The following is a 27,589-nucleotide window of genomic DNA, read 5'->3' on the forward strand; positions in this document are numbered from 1 at the left end:
TCTTATTGGAGGGGGAAGGTTATGTGCTATAATGATTTGATAGGATATAATTATCCAACTCCACCATGACTTTCTAATTGGACTGATTAATTAGTATTGCATGTATAAAAATATTTTTCTAATTGATCGATCATTTATTGGCACATTTATATAAAAAAATTCTTTGATTAAAACTCTTGCATGTAGCATATTCGTTGTTGTTCAACACTAAAACCATAGAAGTAAGGATATTGCATGTAGAATAGTGGAATTGTTATAGGAGCACAACAAGCATGGGAGGTAATGTTGTTCGCAATGAGCCCACATTATTACAAATAATATAACATGCTCAAGCAATTCTTGAATGCATCAGGTGGATACAATACCTGGTCAGGTTGCAGGGATTTCACAGTGATGTTGCACTGGAATTTTTGCAGAATTTATAGGATGGACACACAACTATGAAAGGAAAATCCATAGTAGTCTCTGAAGCAGTCATAGCTGAAATCTCAGGACTCTCAACAAATGGCATAAAGTGGACTGAGAAGCATGTACAACTGTAGGAAGCTATTAAAGTATTTAGTGATTTGGGTGAAGAAATTATACACAAAGGCAAGGGTATTCAGCCTGCATCCTTGAAGGAGCCATGGTGAGAATTGGCAACAATTTTTCAGAAATATATCACTTGCGATGGCCAAAAGGATGTGGTACGGTCTAGACACCTTAAGATGTTAGAATACTTAGGCAGAAGATTGTAGTTAACTTGCCATTCTTTTTAAATTCTTTACTGCATGATGTTGCTAGCCGAGTTAGAAAATCCAAGAACCCACATGCTACAATTAGCCATCATGGTTTAATTAAACTCATAGTCACCTAAGAACTACCCAACAACAATTAACCTAGGACAATTTTGTAAATCCCGTTGTACCTTCATTGGAAGAAAACCCAGGAAATGCAAAGGCAGGAGAAGCTCTTGACCAAATTGTAGAGAATGTTGATAAACAAGATAATGAACGACAAACCTTAGGGGTGACAGTCTCAGGGAGGGCACAAAAAAGGAAAACCTCTATTTTAGCTTCTAACCAGGCAAAACGAAGACATTCTAAGAGTATACGATCACAATAGAACTTTATAGAATTGATAGAGGAAGTGGGACCGTCTTATACACCCCCCACAAGCCCACAGGATGTTTTTCCACAAGGTGATGAAGAAGAGGTGGCCTAAGTTTTGGAAAACTTGGGGATGCTCTTCGAAGAAGAAACTCAATCTAGACATTTACAGGATCAGGACCATACCCCTAGCCAGTCTACCTCTGCCAATAACTCTGGTCATACAAAAATTGTACCGTCCTCTAGAAACATGGATGGAAATCAATCTGAACATTTGCAAGACCGAGACCATGTCCCTAGCTAGTCTGCCTCTGTCGATAATTCTAGTCATACAGAAGTTTTACCATCTTCTGGAGATATGGAGGAGTCACAGAAGAAAGGGGGACAAATTTCCTCTATAGGAAGAAGTCTTGTGCCAGAAACTTGGGTAGAAAGAAGCCCTGAGTCAGAAACTTAGTCAGGAGATACTATTTTATTGGAACATGACCCTAGTAATGATATAACCCCCCTTTCACTTGAAACAAATATGGTTGTTTCTCCTCCAATCAAACATCCCACTGAGGAGGCAAGGGAAGAAGATAGTGCGAGGATGAATTTATTGAGCAAGGAGAATAAGAAATTGAGGAAAAAGATCAAACATGTGAGGAAATGGTTGGAAGAAACGAGCAAGGCTCGCATAAACAAAGAAGAATAAAAAACCATTGGTTCTCAAAGTGAAAACCTCCTTTAGACCACTAGAACGAAAACAAAAGACACCCATGTAAATTCAATTGGAATTCAAACTGAAATACATCATACTGAAAGTGTAGGAACCCAAACTGAATATATATGTACCTATTCAATGGAGACTCAGACAGATTTCTCTGCGAACTTGATGGATGTTGCGGTTCAAACAGACTTTTCAGAAAATTCTCAAACAATCGATACAGCAGAAATAATTTCTCAGATCGACTCAGTGGTGACCTATGATACAACTGTCCAGACCGAGGATACACCTATGTACACCCCTTCGGTAAGGGAGGCTACCTTCTGAAAGTTACATAAAGAACTAGTAGAACTACAACATGCTCTAGCACAATACCAAAGAGAAATAGTACCCCTGCACACTCATAAGGATTTATTGAAAAAGTTTGATGAGCTCACTACAACAGAGGATGAGACTTATGCTAGTCTCAGAGCTAAGCAGAAGAAAGTAAAAGAAGTACAAAATCAGCTTCAGAAATCTATAAATAAAATTAAAACTGTTTGCTCCATTTATTCAGATGCCTTATCTTGTAGGTCACCTGCTACCAATTAGGTGTTTTTTTTTCTTGAAAGGTATTTGCTGTTAAAGGTCAAAGCTATCAAGGCCAGTAAACCAGTGGAATTTAAATCAACCCTAGACTTTATTCAATGCTGCAAAGAGCAGAATGAAAATGTGAAGCATATTCTATGTGAATTATAGTTACACAACTTCTTTTTGGAAGACAAAATGGATGCTAACTGTATCACCTTCATCAGAGATGTTCAATTTCAAGCTTTCATTTCTTTTGCATGTAATCAGATTAGGTGGGCTAAGGAATACAATCTTTTCCAGAAAAGGGAGCATGAATTAGATCTGTGGGTTAGGGGAGAACATACAGAACCCGCACACCTTTTTGTACAACACAAACACTTTATGGAACAACCAAATATTGTGGCCTCTCTAGGTCCACTCCATAAAGATACCGTAAAATCTAGAGTGGAATATTTCTAGGATATTAAAGAAGAAGCCTTACTTGTTGCAAAATAGAGATGGATGGCTTCCTCCAACATCATTAAGAATAGAGAGCCGTTTGGTTACAGAAATTTCAAAGTTGTTGCTGCTCATTTGGTTAAGTTTAGCAATATTGTCTTATGCATGGGCCCTACATGGATACGCTGCCGATATAGAAGCCCCATTATTTGGTATTCGCGTGACGAGTACCATTTTGACTATGAATTGGTAGAATGCCAAGAAGGCCAAGCATTTGCAATGCTTAAAAATAAAAATGGTTTTTGGATATATCCAGAAGAGACCTATCCTGCTTATTCCTTAACATAATTACATGTTAATAATCTTCTTGCATGAGGACATGCAAAAAGGTAAGTATGGGAGTATGTTGGGTCACATAAAAGGCATGTTTGTACCCTTACATTACTTAATAAATCACTTTCTTTTATATATTTGTCTTCATTCTTGGAAAGGATTTGGAATAAAATATTGTGAAAGTTAGGTAAATTCAATCATTGACAGATTGCATGTTTTTAGCATTTAAAGACTAACTTTTTCTTGCTTTTATGCATAGGAAATTGGAATTGGACAATCTCTGTTCAGATGATTGAACAACAGTGCCAAACCAAGAAAGGACCGTTCCTTGGTTGTACGAGCTAGCAAAAGATATGAACAAGAATGCTAATTCGGAAAATGGAAATCCGATCATTAAGCTATGAAATCCTGAGGATCTCTCGATCCTCAAGATTTGCTTTCATCCATTAGTTTTCTATTAGGCTATATGATACCGATGGGTGAAAAGGATCAGGGGGATTTTACTTTTACTCATTCTTGTATCTTTATATCGAACAAGAGCATATTTTTACATTACAAGTAATTTTGTACCTTTATTATTTCAATTAATGAGCAATACAGAGATATTTTCTTAATCACATTTTGAGCTTTATCAGCAGTAACTTCTGGAGGCTTTGGGCCCCATCACTAGAAGATTCGTTGCTCCTTTGTGTCATAACTATTTCCTTATTTCCTACAATTCTTTATTACTGTTCTTTTATAGAATCAAGTTATTCTTTATCTGCATTTGAAATAGATCTTTAACGCTATTGCTTTAATGTTGTTCCTTTAATGAATTGCGTCGAATAAGCTGAGTGTTACAATTGATTGATGATCTTTCTGATTCATGTTCAAGATTAAAGTAGTTACTCATTGTTTATTACTGTAGTGATTCTTTCCATTTACTAGATCAGACAGTATCCCATTAGATATGGTTTCTTTTAATGCATCTGCTTGAAAATCATTTCTGTTGCATAACAGTTATGATCAAGTTTAGATTTGGGGTTTGAATTGTCTTTGATTGAAATTCGAGAATTTAGGATTTGTTAATACTTTCTTGCAGCAACTTGATGAAATATTAGACTTGTTTAGTTATGTAACAACCTCTAACCTCTATTGCACAGATAGTGGTGACATCCTTGAAATAAATAGATGAATCCCAAGTTGATACTGTAATGTAGGAATTAAGATTGATTTAAATAGTCATCTTAGTGCACCAAAAGACATGTTGTGTAAGATTTCCCTCTTCCAAGGAGGCCCTGGTGCTCTTAGTGCATGGTCAATTCCCATGCAAAGGAGGATTGTCTAGAGCTGATCGCAAGATGGGAGGAGCAGAATAGACAAAGGGGAGCAAATTTGAGCAACACATAGCCAAGGATCACCAAGGTAACCGTGCTATCCAATATTAACATAGTTACACACGACGGAAAATGGATTGAGGCTAATCAGGGCACTTTGGACCAACCCACAATCATCCGAGTAGCCTCCCTGAATCAGTCATATAACCCCGAGCAATAGAAATAGTATTACAAGGAGGCAACAATATCATTTGAAAATCTGACTGAAGGTGCATGACTGCCAAAAGGGCAGACATAGGCTCGCAATGACAATACCTTAGACCTTCCAAACTCCATAGTGGTTAGACCTATTGAAGAATGGTTCATGTTACTCCTATAGATTTAAATGATGATCATATGATGGGGAAATTACGGAGAAGCTTGAAGGCAGCCATACCAGAGGAATAAGTTGAGGGGGGAACAATATCTGCTAACTTGCCTAAAACACACACCAGAAGAGTAAGGATAAATAAGAAGATAACATGTAGATAATTCAGAATTTATGCTCAGATTGCAAGATTTTAGATCAAGGAAACTATGTTAGATCTTGGTTCTGATGTCAACATCCTACCAAGAAAGACGTGGGAAGCACTGGGGAAACCTCAGTTGACATTCTCACCAATATAGTTGTGGATGGTTAATCAATATTGTATACTTCCAATTGTGAGATTGGAGGATGTGGAGGTAGATGTAGCAGGGGTAAAGACACATGTAGATTTCGAAGTAATCGATATTATGGGAGACAAGGATCCTTATCTGAAATTGCTAGGGATAGATTGGGCCTATGAAAATTATGTCGTCATAGATCTGAAGAAAGAACTAATGATATTTGAGGTAGAAGGAGTAAGAGTGATTCAACCACTAGACCCATAATAGGGGCCCAGATTCATAGAACCAGTAGATGGATGAGAAGAGATAGGGATGTTGGATCAACTCTACAAGCTAACGGAGGGTAAGAGAGAGGATTACATCAACCCAACATCTGAAGGATTGGTTAGCTGGAGGAGCATTCAAAGCTCTGAGGTTGTCTCAAAATCTACATGGGATGATTGGAAGCAAGGCGGATATGAGGTCAAAACTGGACATTTTACTAGAATATGTTAGATTAACTTGATAGGAACAAAGGTAAGAGACTTTTTCATCTTTAATGGTATAGAGTTAGTAGATTCATTCCTCAACAAAATTGATGTAACTGTGCATGAAGAACATAAAATACCATTATTAAATTTCATATTTCAAGTAGCTTCGACAAGATGGTGAGGGGTCCACTGCGTATACCTCTGAGATTAGGAAAAAATCAAGAGAGAAATGAAAGAAATATTCAAACATGAGGGGGAATTCCCACATGATTTTGCAAAGTACAGAGGGGATTATGATCCCCAACAACACTTGGAAAGCGGTAAGGATAGATGGAACTAGGAGGGCATTCTGAAATAATTATGGGTGCATGGATTCATACTATTGGGTCCCTATAATACTGGTGATTACCCCATTACTATTGTAGTTATACCCCTTATTAATATTGTTGTGCCCCTATTGCCCCCATATTGTTATTACTGTGCCCCATAGAATCCCTCTATTGTTATTTTTGTGGCTTTATATTATTATTTTTAGGTCGGCTGGGTTATATTGTGACTCCTTAGACTCCTATATATAGAAAGGGGTTTTGTCATTTGTATCATCCAAGAATTGTTCATTTATGTAATGTAAAGGAGGTTTCCCCCTCGAAGAGGCTGAATTCTAAGGCGTTGATCTATCTTTTCTATCTTTTCTTGAGCTGGTTTCATAACATTTGGTATCAGAGCTTTGGATTCTAGGGTTTGCTGCTCCAAACAGGTCATCGTGGCATTTTCGCTATAACTTTTTTTCTGTGACGTTTCAGAAGCTAAAAAAAAAACCCATTTGAGAAGACATCACGCTGAATCTCGGGTCCAAATTTCAGAGCTTTTTGTGCTATATTTGCAGAGATATGATCTGAGGAAGTTGGTCTTCTTGCAGACTCCTGAATTACATTCCAAACAGGTGACCTGGGGAAATCATCATAACTTTTTCCCTGAGCATTGGATTTCGTAAGAAGGTACAGAAAGAGGATGGACTGTAGTTTCTTTTATATATTTTTCAGAGCCAAAGGATGAAACAGTGACTCGTGGCACGTCGTACAAGTTCGCTCTATTGAACTAGTCTATAATCAGGTCACTGTGGGAGATTTCGCATAACTCTTCCTTGGAGAATCCAAATTGGATCAGACTGGTGGCATTGGAAAGAGGACACAGAGGGCTACCATAGGTTGCAATTTCAGAACTGGATGATCTGAAAGTACAGAGATACATCAGAGGCAATATCGAGCTCCTACAAAGTGAAAAAAAGTGTGTAGATTCTTTTAAATTTTTGCTTAAGAGTGGTTTGAAAATTTATTTTGAAGGAATTCAAAGGGCTAGTAGAGCATTATTATCGGTAACTGATGCCCCGAGGAAAGAAAATGCAAACACCTAGTAAGGAACCTGAAAGCTCTAGCATGACTCATGAAGAAGAAGAAGAAATGCTATATGATATATCAAAATTACAAGAACAAGTGCAACAAGTGTCACTTGCACAAAAAGCAACAGAATCTAAGATGGATGGTTTAAGGAAAGATGTAGAAGCTAAGATGGATGGTTTAAAGAAAGGTGTAGAAGCTAAGATGGATTGTTTAAAGAAAGGCATAGAAGCTAAGATGGATGGCATGGAAGCTAAGGTGAATGGCATGGACGCTAAAATTGATGGCATGGATGATAAGATGGAAGAATTGAAGATAAATTTGAATAAGTTGCTACAAGAAATGGTCACTAATGGTGAAAGGGTACTAAAGGAAACTCATGATGAGAACAAAAGAAATGTTAATCATGATTCCATAGACTCTAATGTTGGATCGAAGACTCACCATATTCCAAAAATCGATATGAGGAAGTTTGATGGCAAGGATCCCGCCACATGGATATTACAGATGGAGCAATTTTTCGATCTCAATAATGTGAAAAACACACAAAAGGTACGTATGGCAACTTTATATTTGGAACCAAATCAGTTTGTATGGTATCAATGGCTTTGCTCTCGTAAACAATTTATCACTTGGGCAATTTTTACGGAAGAATTGATAGCACATTATGAGGATACAAAAAGCAACACTTTTTTTAGCCAATTGATAAGTCTCAAACAAAAGGGTTCAATAATGGAGCACATTGAGGAGTTCCAAAAATTGAACATAAGGGTAAAAGATATTCCAGAGGAGCATAGGATTGATGTGTTCATAGGGTCTTTAAAGGATAATATCCAACATGATGTTCGCCTTTGGGAACCTGATTCATTAGAGAAGGCATTCAGGTTAGCAAGAAAAATGGAAAGCAAAATTATGGCAACCAGGAAGCATACCACTCACAACTATAAAGACGGAAGTGTTGTTGCCCTAGTCTTCCACAACCTATAAGGTTGACACCACAACAATTGGAAGAAAAAAGAGCAAAAGGGCTTTGTTACAGTTGTGATAGCAAATACACTAAAGGTCATAAGTGTGCTGAGAAGAAATTATTCTACATAGATTGTGAAGAGGAAGAAGAAAAGGAGCAAGAAAGGTCAAAAGAAGAGGATATACTCCAGGAACAAAGCCTAGATGAAGAAAAAATAAATCCGACCATATCTTGTAATGCATTGGTAGGAATTACCACTCCTCAAACCATCAAGATAGAAGGACAAATCAAGAAAAAAAAGGTAATAGTGTTGATTGATTCAGGAAGCACCCACAATTTTATTCATTGTAAGGTAGCAAAAGAATTGAATTGCTTCCTATATCCAGCACCAGAGTGTCAAGTGATGATTGCAAATGGAGGAACAATAAATTGCTCTGGAAAGTGCCATAATATCAAGCTATCCATGGGAGAATATGTATTGACTAGCCCAATGCTTTCCATTCCAATGGGAGGTGCTGATGTTGTACTAGGAGTCCAATGGCTACAATCCTTGGGTACAATAGCTTTTAATTTTCAAGAACTTTTCATCAAATTTTCTATGGAAGGAAAGGAAGTTGAATTAAGGGGTATTGCAGGGAAACCAGGAAAGATAATCAGCTCTAATGGTATGACAAAGCTTCTAAAAAAGGAACAAAGAGGTGTAATTGCACAATTATGTTCGCTAGATGTTTCCACATCGGAATCATCTATTTCTCCAGATCTCCAAAAAGTCCTGGACAATCATTCCAAGGTATTTGAGACTCCCAAAGGTCTCCCACCTATGCGTGATCATGATCATGCTATTCATCTGATTCCAGGAAGTGTTCCTCCAAACATCAGGCCGTACAGATATCCCTATGTCCAAAAGAGTGAAATTGAACGTATGGTTGCAGAAATGCTAGAGGCTGGTATAATTCAACCGAGTCAAAGTTCTTTCTCTGCTCCAGTAGTATTGGTGCACAAGAAGGATGGATCATGGCGCATGTGTCCGGATTATAGGGAGCTCAACAAGCTCACTATTAAAGATAAGTTCCCCATTCCTGTCATTGATGAATTACTGGATGAATTGCATGGATCAATTTACTTCACCAAGTTGGATCTTCGTTTAGGATATCATCAAATCAGAATGAAGACTGAAGACATTCCAAAAATAGCATTTAGAACTCATGAGGGTCATTATGAATTTTTGGTCATGCCTTTTGGCCTTACCAATGCACCTTCAACATTTCAAGGTTTGATGAATTCAATTTTCAAACCATTCCTTAGAAAATTTGTGTTAGTATTTTTTGATGATATACTAATCTACAGCAAGTCTTGGAAGGATCATGTTGAACATGTTGACAGGGTGCTACAACTATTGGAGGAGAAACAATTATATGCAAAAAGATCCAAATGTTTCTTTGGAGTCCAGGAGGTGGAATATCTGGGTCATATTGTATCTCATGAAGGAGTTAAGGTAGACCCTAGCAAAATTAAAGCCATTAAGGAATGGAAAATTCCCACATCCATAAAGCATCTGCGAGGATTTCTTGGGTTGACAGGGTATTATCGCAAGTTTGTTAAGAATTATGGGAGAATAGCAGCACCTCTAACAACATTATTGAAGAAAGATGCATTTTCATGGACTCCGGAAGCAACAAAGGCCTTTGAACATCTTAAAGAGGCAATGTGCCAAGCACCGGTCTTAGCTACACCGGACTTCACAAAAACCTTTATTGTGGAATGTGATGCTTCAGGAAATGGAATTGGTGTTGTTCTAATGCAAGATGAAAGACCCATTGCTTTTGAAAGTCGTCCAATCAAGGGAAAGTTTTTAAGCAAAGCTATTTATGAGAAGGAAATGTTGGCAATACTCCATGCACTTAAGAAATGGTGACCCTACCTAATGGGAAGACACTTCAAGGTAAAAACGGATCATGATAGCCTTAAATACTTTTTAGAACAAAGATTATCCTCTGAAGAGCAACAAAAGTGGGTCACAAAGATGTTGGGTTATGACTTTGAAATCATCTACAAAAAAGGGAAGCAAAATGTGGTGGCAGATGCACTCTCAAGAAAGGATGAGGATGTGGAAGCATTGTTGTGTGCCATTTCTATTATCCAACCAGATTGGATAAACGAAGCAAGGGAGGAATGGAAGAATGACGAAGAAGTGTGGGCACTTATTCGAAAGTTACAACAAGATTCCAGTACGTCTGATACATTTAGCTGGAAAAATGATTCGTTATGGTACAAAGATCGCTTATACCTCTGTAAGAATTCCCAGCTAAAACAAAAGATTCTTATGGAATTGCACACTTCTCCCTTAGGAGGGCACTCAGGATTTTTAAAAACTTACCACAGGGTTAAGAAGGAATTTTTTTGGGATGGCCTTAAATCAGATATTCAAAAGTTTGTGGCAGAATGTTTGGTTTGCCAACAAAATAAAGTTGAAACAATTAAGACACCGGGTCTATTACAACCTTTATCCATTCCAAGCCAACGTTGGGAGGAGGTTTCAATGGATTTTATCACAGGTTTACCCAAGTCTGAGGGAAAGAGTGTCATCATGGTGGTAGTTGACAGACTTACCAAGTATGCACACTTTTGTGCATTATCACATCCATTTAAAGCCAGTACAGTTTCTACTGCATTTATGGAAACAATTCAAAAGCTACATGGAAACCCAAAGATTATTGTAAGTGACAGAGATCCCATTTTCACTGGAAATTTTTGGACAGAATTATTTTCTTGTCTTGGTACTCAGTTAGCTCATAGCTCATCTTATCATCCTCAATCTGATGGGCAAATTGAGATAGTAAACAAATGTTTGGAAGGATATCTTCGTTGCTTTGTATCTGATAAACAGACACAATGGGTCAAATGGTTGCCTCTGGCTGAATGGTGTTATAACACTTCCTTCCATATAGCAACAAAAATGACCCCATTTATGGCACTTTATGGGTATCAACCACCATCCATCACATCATATTTAAGAGAAAATTCTAAGGTTCAGGCAGTGGAACATCACATCGAACATCAACAACAAGTCCTCCAACTCTTAAAGGATAACCTCGTGTTGGCACAGAATAGAATGAAACAACAGGCAGATCAACATCGCAGTGAAAGAAGTTTTGATGTAGGTGATTGGGTATTCCTACGGCTACAACCATATAAGCAAATGTCCCTCAAGCAAGCTAAGAAGGATAATAAATTATCACCAAAGTATTATGGTCCGTACAAGGTGTTGCAAAAGATTGGTACTATGGCATACAAATTGGAGCTTCCTGCAGCTTCTCGATTGCACCCAGTTTTCCATGTTTCATGTTTAAAGAAGGTTATAGGTGACAAGCTCCCAGTTCAAACAATATTGCCAGAACTTGACGAGGAAGGAAAAATTATATTGGAACCGGAAGCAGTCACAGAAAGAAGAACTCGACAGCTACGAAATCGATCAATTTCAGAGTATCTTATCAAGTGGAAGAACTTATCTGCTGAAGATTCCACATGGGAGGATGAGAATTTTATGCAGAAGTATCCAGAACTACTCAAGCTTTGAGGACAACACTTTTTTGAAGGAGAGGGGCATGTTGGGTCCTTATAATACTAGTGATTACCCCATTACTATTGTAGTTATACCCCTTATTAATATTGTTGTGCCCCTATTGCCCCCATATTGTTATTACTGTGCCCCATAGAATCCCTCTATTGTTATTTTTGTGGCTTTATATTATTATTGTTAGGTCGGCTGGGTTATATTGTGACTCCTTAGACTCCTATATATAGAAAGGAGGTTTTTCATTTGTATCATCCAAGAATTTTTCATTTATGTAATGTAAAGGGGGTTTCCCCCTCGAAGAGGCTGAATTATAAGGCGTTGATCTATATTTTTTATCTTTTCTTGAGCTGGTTTCATAACACATACATACATTGGGTACATTTCCTTAAGCTTGGTATGTAAAAGAAGAGATAAGGAGGCAAACGGGAGATTGGGATAATCTCGCTGCACAATTTGTTAGTATTTTTTCTTTCAGGGATAATGACAGGAGGTTGATCGAGGCATTACACACTATCAAGTAGATTCTACTTACATCAGGTTATCTATGGGATGGATACATAGACCAGAGAACCTTGATGTATTTCTATGATTCAGAGTACACGGAAGAAATGACTGGTGGGAAGGTGGACAAAGAACATGATGAGGATGACCTGGATGGGTTACAACACTTGAAATTCCATGAGACCAAAGGGGAGAGAGGCATCTAGGAGGGACATGTAAATGATGCTCCACACTTAATCCCAGTGAAGTTGTGAAAACACAACATTGGTACAGATGACAAACCTAAGCTCGCATCGATTGGAGACTATTGGGAGGAACAAAAGACCAAAGAAATTTTTGATCTCCTAAGAGAATACAAGGATCTATTTCCATCATGAGTTGCAGAACTAAAATGGATTAAGGGAGACATAGGAGAAATGAAATCTTCCTAAAACCTGATGCAAAGCCAGTGAAGCACATGCCATACAGGTTGAACCCAAGAGTCAAAGAGAAGGTAAAGAAAAAGATAAGAAAGATTCTAGAGGTGGGAATTATTTTTCCAATGGATGAGGCAGAATGGGTCAGTCCAATAGTGATACAGATAAAAAATGATGCTACGGAGATAAGGGTCTATGTGGACTATAGTATCCTTAACAATACTTGTGTGCACGACCCCTTTCCAACACCATTCATTCATGAGGTCCTAGATAATGTAGCAGGGAATGAAGTGTATTCCTTCATAGATGGGTTATTGGGCTACCACCAGGTCAAAATTTCTGAAGAAGATAATAAGAAAACTACTTTCACTACAGAATGGGGATCATACGCCTACCATGTGATGCCATTCGGCCTTAAGAATGTGCCTACAGTATTTTCGAGAATTGTGATTGCATCCTTCAGGGGCTACATCCATAGGTTCTTAGAGGTCTATATGGATGATTGGACAATATACATCCTACTGAAGAAACATTCAAGTCTACTCAGGATAATGTTTGATCACTACAGGAAATTACAAATATCCCTGAACTTAAAAAAATGCATCTTTGCGGTACCATTTGAAACATGTTTTTCCCACATTGTGTGCAAGGACAGAGTATGAGTAGATCATGCCAAGGTTACAGTGATAGTAAACATGGATGCACCTGCCAATGTCAAGTAGCTCAGATCGACGTTGGGGCACCCTGAGGACTATCGAATATTCATCCGCAACTACGACTCCATCATTGCACCAATGGTGAAGCTGCTAAGGAAGGAGGAAGCATTTACATGGTTAGAGGAGTGTCAAGTTGCACTAAACATACTCAAGGAAAAGATGGTAAGTGCATTGATTCTAGTCTATCCCAACTGGAATAAGAAATTCCATGTCCATATTGATGCATCTAGTATTGGTCTCGAGGCAGGTTGGCTCAGTCGGGAGAAGGGAGCCTTGACCACCCGATCTACTTTTCAAGGAGGAAGTTATCAACCATAGAAATTAATTACACTACAACTGAGAGGGAGGCACTGAATATGGTCTACTCCCTTCATAAATTTAGAAATTACTTTCTTGGGGGTCCATTTAAGTTTTTTACTGATGACTCTGCATTTAAATATCTAGTAAACAAGCTGGTGATTGAGGGGAGAATTTGAATATGGTTGCTTCTATTTCAGGAATTTACTTTTGAAGTAATTGTAAAGCCAGGTCAATTGAATGTGGGACCTTATCACCTCTCAAGGATGGAGTCAGGGGAAACTGGAGGCTCTCTGGATGATCAGCTTCCTGACACCAATTTGTTCAAAGTAGAAGCTATACCAGATTACCTAGAAGAAATCACAGCCTTCCTAGCTATAGGTAAATGTCCGCATGAATTCACAGCTACGCAAAGATGACACATACTCATGCGAGCAACCGATTACTAGTTAATAGCAGGGCACCTATATAAATTAGGCTTGGATCAAGTGTTGTTGTAATGTGTCCTTCACCATGAATGACATGATGTATTATGGGAATGCCATTCAAGAGTTGTGGGTGGCCACGTTGGAGGGAAATCTATTGCGTGGAAGGTGTTGCAAGCAGGGTTATGGTGGGCAATGGTTTATAAGGATGCCAAGGAATATGCCAAAGGATGTGATGTGTGCCAAAGGTTTTGGAAGCCGTCACATCGTGATAGACTCCCATTATAGTTGGTATATTCCTTACAGATATTTGAAAAATGGGTAGTCGATTTCATAGGGTTGATCAATCCACCGACGTGTCACTCTCATGCTAGATACATAATCACAACAACAAAATATCTTACCAGGTGGGTCGAGGTAGCACTAGTGAAGGACTGCATGGTAGATACAGCCGCAAGGTTCATATTTGAGAATGTCATCTCATGGTTTGGATGCCCTAGGAGCCTGACTAATGACCAAGGACTCACTTCATCAATGAAACAATTGCTTCATTACTGCAAAAGTTCATGATACAACATCACAAGAGTAGTCCATACCACCCACAATCCAATGGAATGGTAGAATCATTTAACAAAATATTGGAAAAGGGGTTAACAAAAGTATGCTCTACCAATAGAGATGATTGGGACGAGAGGGTTCCAACAACACTATGGGCATATCGCACAACGATGAAGTGACTACACAAACAAACACCCTTCCAACTTGTGTATGGACGAGAAGTCATGGTTCTGACAGAATTTGTGATTCCAATCATCTTTATCATCCATGCCCCTAAAATGATGGAGGAGGCATCACCCCAGAAGTGTTTATATGAACTATTAGAGCTTGATGAAGCATGGTTCCTAGTATATTTTCACCAAACAGTCGAGCAGAGAAGGAAAAAAGCGTGTCATGACAGGCACATCAAGAATAAGGCATTTACAGTCATTGCACATGTTTTATTATATGACAGTAAGTTCCTAAAGTTTCTGGGCAAGCTACAGATGCAATGGTTATGCCCGTTCATTGTTGCGTAAATTGGGGAGTCTGGAGTTGTCAAGATCGCACAACTAGATGGAGTACTCTTCCCAGGGTGAGTGAATGGCACACACCTGAAACCCTTCCACACATCAAATATTGCTACTCACAATTGGTTGGGTCTCTGAAAGAGGATCATAGGTAGGATTAGGAGAAGTAAGTAGGAGTCAGTTAGTCACGTCATCATTTACTATGTCAAGTATTTTATTTATTTTCTTTTTTCGTCTTTAACCTACACTCAGAAGTCAATCTTTAAAAAATTTCCAATAAGGTTTTGGGAAATCAGTCTCAGTTGCAGCTTCAATGTCACCACACTGCAAAAAAATAATTCCTAAATGTCTTCCATTATGATAAGCATAATAACCCATGAACTCCACCTTTCATTTTTTAGAAGTACGTTAGCCAAGTCAGGGCCAACTCAGCTGACAATGGATTAACACGTTCGAGTTTTCATAGGGAAAGTTGTCGTAGTAATTAGTCAGTGAGTCTCATCAGAAACGTTGTATCGGGGTGCTATACTTATTTTGTATGGAAATGCCTGTTGTGGAGGTAAATCCCCTCTACAGACAAAGGTGATCCCTACTAGTCCAAACAAGGTCTAGCAACAATCAAACAACGTTAACACTCAGGTTCCTAATTACAAATAAAAAACCAATGATGAAGGCCTACCTGGATTCCAACGCTAATAATTGTAGAAGAGTTGATGCTCCTGTTCCTTTGCCCCGACTGGTCACAATCCTCACGATCCTCGTGCACGGACACCTGCACATGCAAAGAACGATACAAACACAAGCATAAAATCCAGTAGATGTAACTATATATCATTCAAAAAGGATATAACTCAAATACCATCATAAAGACAATAAGAGTGGAACCATAATGATAGTTGTCTATTATTAATAAACAAAGAAGAATACAACCATAGTTCTGACGTCAAATCCTTCTCAAGAGGGTCTAGCCAGCAAGTCTCTCAAGCATTCACCCTTGAAGGTAGATCTCCCAAGACAAAAGCTCTCTCTCACACAAGTTTACACAAGAAAGAAACACTTCACAACCTTCCTTAAGCTCTCTAGCAATCCCACACTTGTCACACCAGCTACCTATCAAGCTCACACACTAGCAGCAACACTCCAAGCACTATGAATTCCAAACTAGCAGCTCATGGCAATGGTGGAGGCTTAAATAGGAGAAGGAGTCTCCATGAATGGTGGGAGGATGAGCTTATCTCTAAGGAAGGTGGCTCAAATGATGAAACAGACATGCTAGAGAAGGGAGGGATACATTTACAAGGCCAACAACCAGGTCTGGAGTCATCTGGAAGGCCGGCTGTTAGAACAAACTCGCCCAGACTGGATCAGCGCGGGTTCATAACTGCACTGGAGCGCTGACATCGCTGCTGAATAACAAAGAAAGTCATATCAGCGCGATCAGATATAAATAACAAATGCGTTGTCTCATGAAATTCAACCAACGCGGGAATCACGTGTACTTCCGCGCTGGCAGCGCATTCGGACTGTTTTTGGGCACTCATCAGCGCGTTTATTTTTACAACAGCCGCGATGATGGCAAAACTTTGGCAAAGTGGGTCATTTGGCAACATTAGAGAGCATGAGCATGGATGATTTAAACTCATGACACAGTAGGAAGACTGGTAAGAAGACAGTGACAAATTACTATGTAACAGATGCCCCCTAAAGCATGAAGCCCGAGAGAGTGGGAGGGGTGAAATGCTTTATGAAACCGACTGAACTGGAACACCACCAGGAAGGACCTGCACGCGAGTACAACTGATATCTCTGATAACTAGTACATGTAGTCTAGGCATGGGCGCAGCCATCCAAAAGACATACGAAGGAGGTCTGTGGCATGGACGCATCCACCCAGCTAATGAGACCATGATGATAATAAAGGTATGGTCGCAGCCATCCATGAAGACTCAGGTATGGGCGCAGCCATCCATCAATGAGTCATGTAATGACCATAAGCATCCACAAAATCACAGCCTGGATTTCAATAGACAAAACCCAGGGTCTTGCGCTCCATCTCGACCCAAACAAAGTACAAGTCGAAGCATGTGAATATAGGAGTTGAAGTCGAACATGCAAGAACATCGTCTGATTACCAGTCAATGATGAAAACCGTTAATAGACGCGAGAGGTACCACCAATAATGACAATGATCCTCAAGGTACTATAGGTAGAATCTACGGCGTGTGAATCAATGAGTTGGTGTCGAACACCCGCAGAATCATTCGATTGTAGGCCAATGATGAAAACCTTGCATCGAACATGAAGAGCTTGCGATTGAGGCATGCAGGCTCCAAGGCACCTGAAGGGAGTCTCTAGGTCAACTTCCTGGATAATGAACTGAAGTCGACAAGAAGTGACCTTGATCGAAGGTGGGCCATAATGTTTCCCACATCATTGACATGAGACAGAGAAGGATAAGATATTTTGCGTGAGGTATCAGAGGGAGGTTGAGTTATTCTTGCAAAGGTCAACTTCTCTTGAACATATCGGCGGCACGATAGTGGACTTGGCAGTATTGACATTAAATGATCAAGGGTCATGGCGACAAAGCAATGAGCAGATGAGAGGTCAAATAGGATAACCCAAACCCACGGAGGCTAGTGTAAAACAAGATGAGAGGTTCCCACCCAGACACGAATGCAGACAAGTGCCATGTTCAAGAGTGACATACTGCCGACACAACAATGATTATGGTTCCATTTTTCCCACCATTTCTGGCGAGTACCCCGATTATTTTTGGATGACAAGCTAGACGGGGATAGCATATGCTTGGAAGGCATCATTTCGACAGAATCCAATGTCATTAAGTTTTAACGAGTCCGACAAAGGAAGAACTCGACGTCTTTTCCTGTTTGGAGATTCTGAAAAGACATTAGAAAAGTGAACTCCAGGGGGGTCCTTTTTTGTAAAGTTGTGTCTCCCGAGCCCGAAAAAGTATAAAACGATGCTTGAAAGAACCGCTCGATCAGTATGATCGAGGAGTACTTTTCGTAAGTAGTGACTTCGACCCGAAAAAGTAGAAAAGCGGTCAGAAGCACGTCGTTTTGGAGCTAATAACGAGTTCGAAACGACAAAAACCCAGCAATCTTTTTAAGTTTAAACGATCAGAAAAAGAGCTTTAAAGGCGACCGCCTCTTGCTTCTTTTAACGAGTCGAGAGGGGGACTCGACTATCTTTTCTTACTTCACATTGGAAAAGAGCTTAAAGACGATGTTTCGGGACCAAGTGTGTATAGAATCGTCGTAATTCCACTGACATGAGAATCTGCACAAGGAACACCGCACGCGTAAACCTGTTCGAAATAATATGGACCACATGCATAAAAACATAGTAAAACTATATTGGAACCAAGCACATGGTAAAAATCATCATAAAAATCCCACATTTATGAAAAATAATATTTAATTATTAAATATTACCATAAATAGGGGGGTAAACAAATTTTTTTACCATTGTTACCATTTGGAGCTTTGGAGAACGACTTGGAGCTGTGAGGTTGACGAGCTGAATTCCACTTTGTACGCACATCGACCATCCTACAATCTGTTCTAGGTAGGTTTATCTTCCTTTATGCTCCATTTTGAAGTGTTTTAGCTGCATTTTAACGGTGGGAAGTGATGGTTTGGGCGGATTTTTTGTAACTCGTTCCGCTCTCGGTCAGCGCAGATTTCCTTATCGGGTCCGCTCTGATCGAAAAAAACTTACACTGACCACTCCCAGATCAGTGCGGAAGAGTGATGTACTTCTGCGCTGACCCGGAAAAAATATCAAAGGGCGCCATGATCAGCGCAAATGTTTTAAAAACAGTCGCACTGACGCCGCGCAACAAGTTTTTTGACAAATTGAACGTATGAAACTTTAGGGACAGGGCCCTAATGAATTTTTTTGATCATGCAGGGTAAAATAGCATTCGTTTGGCAGGAGCGAGCTCATGATAACAAGGACATAGCGGCATTTGCCGATGCTGGGTGCCGAAATGCATTGCGGGCGTGCGGGTTGTTCAAATTATTTCTAACTCCGCGCTTGCGAGCACAGCCTGACCTTCTTGAATTCTTGATCAGAGCCTGGAATCCCACTGATGGGAAGTTTGTGATCCGAGGCCGAGACATTGAATTTGACTATACAAATATCTATTTTTTGACCGGGTTATCACGTCGAGGTGAGATGCCTATTCTGGAGGGGTAGCGACCCGGCAGTGATACTCTGGACATGTTGATGGCCCAGGTGTGCCCACAGGCACACAAGACACGGAGCGAGAAAGTAGCTATTCCTATGGTGGAGGACATCGTCCTTCAAACTATACTCTTCATGGTGACTCGGGCAGCGGGCTCTTTGGCCAATCACGAGGCCTCGAAGGCCCATCTTCGATTGGCTCTCGAATGCTTGAATCCTACCATATTCAACTGGGCAGCGGCAATAACAACCAGTATGAAAAGACAGCTGACCAACTGCCGTCATGGTGAGTCCAAGCAGTTTGGCTACGAGTCGATTTTAGTCCCGCTCATGCTGGAGCGGGTATCGGCATTGCAACTCCAGGATATGGTCGTGGACCCACCTAGAGGTCCTCGAGAGACAAGGGCCACACGATGGGGCCATGTCACGCCACGAGGAGGTGGAAGTCGACTAGTGGCATGGGGAGTATACTTCTGAGAGTGGCTGGATAGGCAGACTATTTTTGTGGAGGACTGGCCATATGCTGGCCTAGACTTCCATGGAGACCCAGATATGCCACTGCCTGCCAGAGAGCAGTGGGATGACGGTGGTAAGACACTTGATCTCATTTTTTGATTTTTGATTTTTGTCATGTTTTTGAGTTTTTATGTACATGTCTAAACAATGAATGCTATGGTATGTAGATGTAGGACCGACGAGACCCCTTGGCTTGGCCCCAGAGGCGCGGAGGGATGCACAGGGCATTAGAGCTCTGGCCCTGGCTCCTCTGGGAGTCGATATGATGGAGACCGTGATACGGAACCTCGAGGGCTTGCTGTCAGGGATTCCAGATTAACAGGGGATAGAGGAGGTCCCCATAGCATCTCAGATCCATACAGTGGGGGTAGAACCTAGGATGCACCGCCTTTTGAGGCGGGTGGCACGAGCGGCTGTGGATTATAGAGAGCATAACCCGCCACAGTAGATATCTATGTCTTTATTTCCTACTGGTGGTTTTTTTGAGAGACATGTGTTTCGGATGTACGGAGAACACAGGCCTTATCTAGACATGCACACTTATTTTTGAGCGCCTTGGTGCGCCACACGATATATATATATATTCCTATGGTTTATTATTGTGTTTTTATGTGCTTGCTTGTATGATTTTTTGATTATAAATTACGCAAATGTCTATCTAATACATGATTAGCCAATGCATCAGATAATGTGTTTAATCGTCGTGGAATATGCTGATATGTGATAAAATCAAAATTCCTTTCTAACAATTTAACACATAAATACAACCTTAAAATGTGACGGTCTTTGATGGAATACCGCCCATTGAGCTGATGGATGACAAGTTGAGAGTCGAGGTTAACAACCAATGTACGAATATTGAGATTAATTGCCTTGGTTAATAATTCAATCACAACACTATATTCAGCGACATTGTTTGTAGTACAACCTAAACACACACCTTGAAGATCTATCAACTCACCGTGAGGATCGTAGATCACCCACGCCGCAGAGGACAAATTGCGGGTGCTGCGGCAGGCACCGTCAGCGAAACCAACATAAGGTGCACCCGACATCTGCACAAGAAGCAAAGGACACAATAAGGGGCAATCACGCTTTCACACCAAGCCAAAAACATGAAAACACACACATACACACTTGCTAAAACACACGCATGTATAAATCGAAGTGCATGGAATCATGCATAGTACTTTTTCAAGTACAGCCCATTGCGGGGTTTATCAAGAGGATTACCTTCGTAGTCAACTAGCTCATATGCCCCCTTCTGCAACACTTTCTTTACAATATAAGGGCCTAGCGACATGGGCTCGAGTTTTCTTGCCCCCAACTTGTCATTTGCTTGGTCGTATAGCAGGACTAGATCTCCCTCAACAAAGGAACGAGGATGGATGGTATGGTCGAAGTGAGTTTTGACTCTCTTCTTTTGTGCTTCGATAGCTAGAGAGGCTAGGCGACGGGTCTCGTCCAGCCGTTCTAGGTAAAGAAGTCGTTCCTCTACCGGAGTAGTGTTGGGAAGCAACTCAACGGCTATTTTTAACGAAGGGATTTTGCATTCTATAGGAAGGGTAGCCTCCAGTCCATAAACTAGTTGAAATGGAGTGAAACCGGTGGCATCCTTCATAGAGGTTCGGTAGGCGCACAAGGCGGGAAACAACATCAGATGCCAATTAGACTTATGCATGTCAACAGTACGTTGAAGCATTGTAACCAAAATCTTGTTAACGGCTTCAACTTGGCCATTGGACCGAGGATAGTACAGGGTCGAACTATCATGTCGTAAACCTAGTTGGGTTGTTAGTTCGGTCATCATGTGATTACGGAAATGCTTCCTGTGATCCGCAACGATGGCCTGCGGAACTCCGAACCATGTAATAACATGGTTGAACAAAAACTGCGCTGCTGTGTGACCGTCTTCTGTTAATGTGGGCATCGCCTCGGCCCATTTTGTAAAGTAATCGACGGCAACGATAATAAACCCATGCCCCCCAGCCGAGCGAGGCTTACAGGTCGTATAATCAATGCCCCATTTTGCAAAAGGGCCAACGGTGACAACAGGGTGCAGCGGAGCTGGTGGCGCACGCATCTTCCGCTGGTATATCTGGCACGCATGACATGAATGGATGGCAAGAATGCAATCCTTAAAAATGGAGGGCCAGAAATAACCAGCGCGAAGGATTTTTTGAGCTGTGGCATATCCGGACATGTGACCACGACAGGCGCCAGAGTGGCAATCATTCAGGACTTTCTCAGCTTCCTCGAGAGTTAGACATCGGTGGAGGACAGAGTCAACGCCGAGATGGTACAGGGTTTCCTCGATAATGTGGTAGGGTTGAGATTGATGACGGATCCATTGCCGAGCATCCTTGGATACAGCGGGACGGAAAGAGGACGTATGCAAATATACAATAATATCCACGTACCAGGGATCGAGGGTGCTGATCAGAAAAAGAGTTTCGTCCGGGATATGATCCTCTGAGTGAGGGGGTGCAGAAGGAGATGGAAAAGAGCAAAGTAACTCGGCAAAGACCAGGGTCTTCTTAGACTTGGCAGTAGTGAATTCCAAGTCAAACTCTTGGAGGATGACGATCCACTTTGAGTATTTTCCCCCCAGCAACTGACGAGGTTGCAATCAGAAATCACGGTCGTGGTGCGGAACAAGATATAATGCCGGAAACGTTGGACAGCACAAATGGCAGCCAATGCCAACTTCTCGACGTAAGCGTATCGAGTTTCTGTATCCAAGAGGTTGCGGCTGAGGTAATACATGACGTGCTCATTGTCATCATCGTCATCTTGCATGAGAACCATGCCGATAGTGGTATCGACGGCGGCCAGATACAAAGTATAATCGCGATGGTAATTCGGAGGTCGCAATAATGGAGCAGAAACAAGGAGGCCCTTGAGACGCTCGAAAGACTCCTGAGCGATAACATCCCAATGAAAGGGAGTATCTCGCTTCAATAACCATGTAAATCCTTTAGCCACCTCAGCATAGTTCAGAACGAATTGTCTTAGGAAATTTGCTTTGCCTTGCAAGCTCTGCAACTGCTGCAAAGAAGTAGGGGGAGGAAGATTCAGAATAGCTTTGACTTTGAGGGGATCCAGACGGATGCCCTCTCGGGAGACGATAAACCCGAGTATTCGGCCTGATTCAACGCAGAAGACACATTTATGGGGATTGAGCCTAATACGGTAGTGTCGACAATGGAGAAAGATTTCACGAAGATGGGAAGGATGGTCCTGGCGTTTGACTGAATGAGCTGGAAGATCATCCAGATACGGTTGTACAATGTGACGGATGTCATGAAAAGCATAGGACATTGCACGTTGGAAGGTAGCACTGGCATTCTTCAAACCGAAAGGGAGCTTCTTGTAAGCAAAATTGCCCCAAGGATAGATAAAAGCAGTCTTATGCTGATCGGTGGGTGCAATATTGATCTGGTTATACCCAGAAAAACCGTCCATAAATGAATAGATTTCGCTTCCTGCACACTCATCAATGAGATGATCGATGAATGGTGTGGGGAAGTTATCCTTAGGACAGGCGCGGTTGATGTCACGGTAATCAAAAAAGACTCGAATGATACCCTACTTTCTGTTCACAGGGACAATATTAGAAACCCAATCCGTAAGTGGAATGGGGTAAATGAAACCAGCCTTGAGAAGCTTTTCAACTTCTGCTTTAATGGTTGCAGCCTTTCGGGGGTGCAGGTGGCATAGTCATTGACGAACAAGCTTAGCACCTGGAAACATAGGTATCTCATGCACCACTATGTTGGGGTCAATGCCGGGCATTTCTTCGTAGGACCAAGCGAAGACATCCCGAAACTCGCGGAAAAGATCGGTGTAGAGCTGAATTTCCTCTGGAGTACAAGTGACTCCAATGTGAATATGCTCGACAATCCCTGGTTTCACAGAGATGTTGATGGGTTGGGTTTGCGTAATGTTTCCCATATTTCCTTCAGAGGACACTTGATAAACTTGAATAGGTGTTTGAAGGGGCTGAAATGGGATATGAGAAACAAACCGTTCGAGACAGGCGATCATTTCCTGATGGGCAGGGAGGAATGAGGAACGGTGGTGATGATCAGACCAAGGAGGTTCCTCAAGAGACATGGTCTCTATAATGGCTTCATCGGAAGGAAATATTTCCTTTAATGGATCCGAAGTAGCGTCATCTCCAAGCCAAGGGGATTGAACGTACGAGTTGGGAACGCTGCTCGGAGGAGAAGGTTCGGGAGGGGGAGCCAATGCAGCAACAATTTCAACGTAGTTGAGCTCGACAGGACTCAACGACATCATATCACCCCAAGATTCTATCTGATTAGCGGGAGGGAGGACCCACGGATTAGAGCACACGGAAATCATATTAATAGGGGTGAGATTAGGAGGTGGGAGGGAAAAGACACCCATCAGGGCGGGATCTTTAAAGAGTCTGGCTCCCACACTCTCACATGATTTGGAGGTATGCTCCACGAAAGGCACGTTGCCTTCGGAAGAGGAGGCGAAGAAGGAGAGCTGGTCCACAGTGACAATCTTCCCCTAATAAGGGAAACGAATGACACGAAAAAGAGAGGAGGCCATGGCTTGCATGGCGTATGTCCAGCTACGTCCGAGGAGGAGGTTGTAGGTAAGATTAGCATCGACAACTTCGACCTCCACTTCGACAGTTTTCCCTTCCAAAGAGATGGGAAATCATTGGAGGATACCATAAGGACGGGACTCTCTTCTGTCAAAGGCTTCCAATGTTGTAGGAGACTAGCTCAGCGTCAGAGAACCAATAGCTTTCCAACAGGCAACAGACATGATGCAAGTTGAAGCACCTTCATCAATGACTATACGATGAATCATTTTAGTGTTGATAATGACCTGTATGAGGAAAGCGATTTGGTGAGGTAGTCTCGGCGTATGGCCCTCGAGGTCAAAAGAAATCATATCCGAGTCAGCCGGGTCTATGCCACTGATGGCCGATAGCAAGGACTTCCTTTGGGAGGGGCAGCTCTGGAGCACTTCTAAGGTGGACATAGCAGATGGAGCCTGAGCTAAGTCCTCAACGATGCTGTAGTGCTGGGTAGCACGAGCATTAGGGTTGTAAGAAGACTTCCGGAGTACACCTTTTGGAGGGGTTCGAATAGGCGTCACAGTGTTAGGTCTCTCGATATGGAGTGGACCAGAACTGGACGGAGGAGCGCTGGAGGAGACCTCAGGCTCTTTTCTGGCATGCAACGGATATTCTTTTGCTCAAGTAGTGATGTGGACAGGAATCATCCTAGGCATAAATACTTGAGAGCCAAATGAAGAAGAGGGTTGTGATGGATCTGCCACCATTTGAGTTTGCTATGAAGGGAAAGGTTCTTTAAGCACAGCAGGAGTCCCAGGAGCACCTTTCAACAATCGACTAACTTCGGACTACTTGGGGCAGTATTTAGTATAGTGATCCTCGTACAGATAAGACAAGGATACTTAGGTTTACGTTTAGCTCCTTCCTCGGGTGGAGGTTTAGGGGAGTCCTATCTGGGCTGTTCGGATTTATTCTTGGCTTTCCCTTTCTTCTTTCCTTTCGAGGATTTATCCGTTGTGGTGGACTAGATGGCGTTAACCGCGGAAGTGTTTCCAAAATTAGATTGGTGACCAGGCTGTGCTTGGTAAGAAGGTTGGGATTGCAACCCACCTTGCATCTGAAGACCAATTTGAGTCTGGGGCCCAGAAGGATGTCCTTGAACAGGTTGAGCTTGGACCATCTGGCCGGAAGGTTGTCCTGGTTGGGTTTGGGATGGACCCGTTTGCCCAGAAGGACGAGCTTGCGGGGTATTAGGTTGTCCTTATGCAACCGAGGGTTGCCCTTGTGAAACAGATGGTTGAGTAGGTTGGACGGCCGGTTGACCTTGAGGTTGACCAGCTTGTCCAGAAGGATGACTAGGCTGGGTAGTGGGTTCGCCCTGCTGTACGTAAGGCTAACCTCCCTGCCCAGAAGGGTACCCCTGCTGGACTGCTGGTTGTCCTTGTTGAATATAAGTTTGTCCTGCTTATCCAGAGGGATAACCTTGCTGGACACCAGGTTGACCTTGTTGGATGTAAGGTTGTCCTGGTTGTCCAGACGGGTAACCTTGCTGGATACCAGGTTACCCTAGATTACCAGAAGGTTGAGTCAGATAAGTGAAAGATGGACCACCAGCGGCCGAAGGTTGTCCCTGATAGGGTTGTCCTTGTGGGCCCCCAAGTTGCCCTGGGTAAGACTGGCCGTAATATTGCTGCCCTTGGGGGGTTTACGCGTAAGACGACTGGCCTTGGTTAGGTGGTCCCTGAAGCTGTGTAGGCATTGCTTGGCCCCCATGGTAAGTGGTGGCACTCCAAGCAATGGATAATGGTACTGAGACCTCAACAACAGGTTGAGTAGGCAAGGATCTGGAAAGATAAAGGAACTGACCAGTAGAATCGTAGTAATAAAATGGACCTTGCGCGTTCGGATCCTGAACAACTTGCATATACTGATCATACGGCCCCCCTCCTGGAATGGGACTAGAAGAGGGTGGTGCACTTTGTGCAGGATGAACAAATTTGGGTGTATGTGCCGGCTGGCCACTATTCACTTGACTGTGGGGCGGACCAGCACCAGTAGTCACAGCTGAAGACGCTGTAATGGCACTAACAACCGGAGTTGAATGTGCTAGACAAACAGTTGGATTCGTTGGAATTGAAGTGACGGGTGTACTGTGAACTTGTGAAACAAAAGATCCCGTAGTGGGAGTGATGCAGAGGTCCCACATGGTACTGGAAGCAAGGATCTTAGTACCCGCATTATCCCTCAATGACTTATAGTGTGAGGGTACCAGAGAAGTGGTTGGGATAGGAGTTTCGATACTCGACAAAACAGGTGTCTCACTCACTCTAGGAGATGTTTCATCCATGTGAGAGGTAGACATTGGGGTCGAAACACCAGAAGGGGTAAAAGGAATATCGTCTTCGTCAGGCTCCCAAATGGGGTTCCAATGAATTTCGTAATCCTCGTCGTCTGGGGCACGAGAGTTTATTGGTTGGATAATCGGGATGACAGGGAGAGTATCACTCACAACCGGTACCTCAGGAGCAACAGAAGATCGAGACCCTTGATCACTTGGAACGGGAGACGGGATCGATGATTCAGCCAGGATGGAAAACTTCAAATCAAAACCTAAGGGAATCTAATGAGAAAGGACCCTACTCAAACTAACACACACAAGATCTAACCAGGTAATGTTAATCGCGGCCAAATAAATTTTAAGACGCAAGGACACAACTTGACCTTTTCATTTTTTAAGAGTCGAGAAAAGGACAAAAAGATGACTCTAGTCTCCTTCGAATGTTTAGTGAGCCCAAAGTGACAAATGCTCAGATGAGCCTTTTCGTTTAAGGAGTCTGAAAAGGATCAAAAGTGACTACTCTGGAGAGCTAGGCAAAAAGGTTTACCAAACAAATTCGTAAAACTGCATATACACCTTGGCAGTCATATGAAAACCAAGGACTTCCCGTACGGTAGTCAATCTTCCTGAATGTTGTGTTCGGTGCGTTACGGCTTGTAAGGCGGTAGACACGGCTTCTTGTGGATAAAGGATGATAACCTAGTGGGGTCTCCCCATATACTCGACGGTACGTGAGAGCTCAAGTTTGTGCTAGACCACTTGTTGTGTCATGGAAGGAGGAATCACCCAACCTTAAGTAAAACAAAAGTGACTAGTTTTAACGACGCCGTAGTACGTCTCTAACCTAGACCTCTAAACAGTGAGTGTTATGTTCCAATGGTTTTTTAAGTTCATTCAGTTCATTTTACGGTTGATCTTGAATTAGGTTTCTGTTTTCAGGCCCTATCGTATGAAATCTCTCAAAAAATTCCTAGATGCAAACTATATGCCGAAATATGTCATTCCATTCGATGAACGCTAATTATGAGAG

Source organism: Pinus tabuliformis, chromosome 9 (assembly GCF_031772625.1).
Source record: "Pinus tabuliformis cultivar Carrire ecotype Pingquan chromosome 9, CPIR1, whole genome shotgun sequence".
Classification (NCBI taxonomy): domain Eukaryota; kingdom Viridiplantae; phylum Streptophyta; class Pinopsida; order Pinales; family Pinaceae; genus Pinus; species Pinus tabuliformis.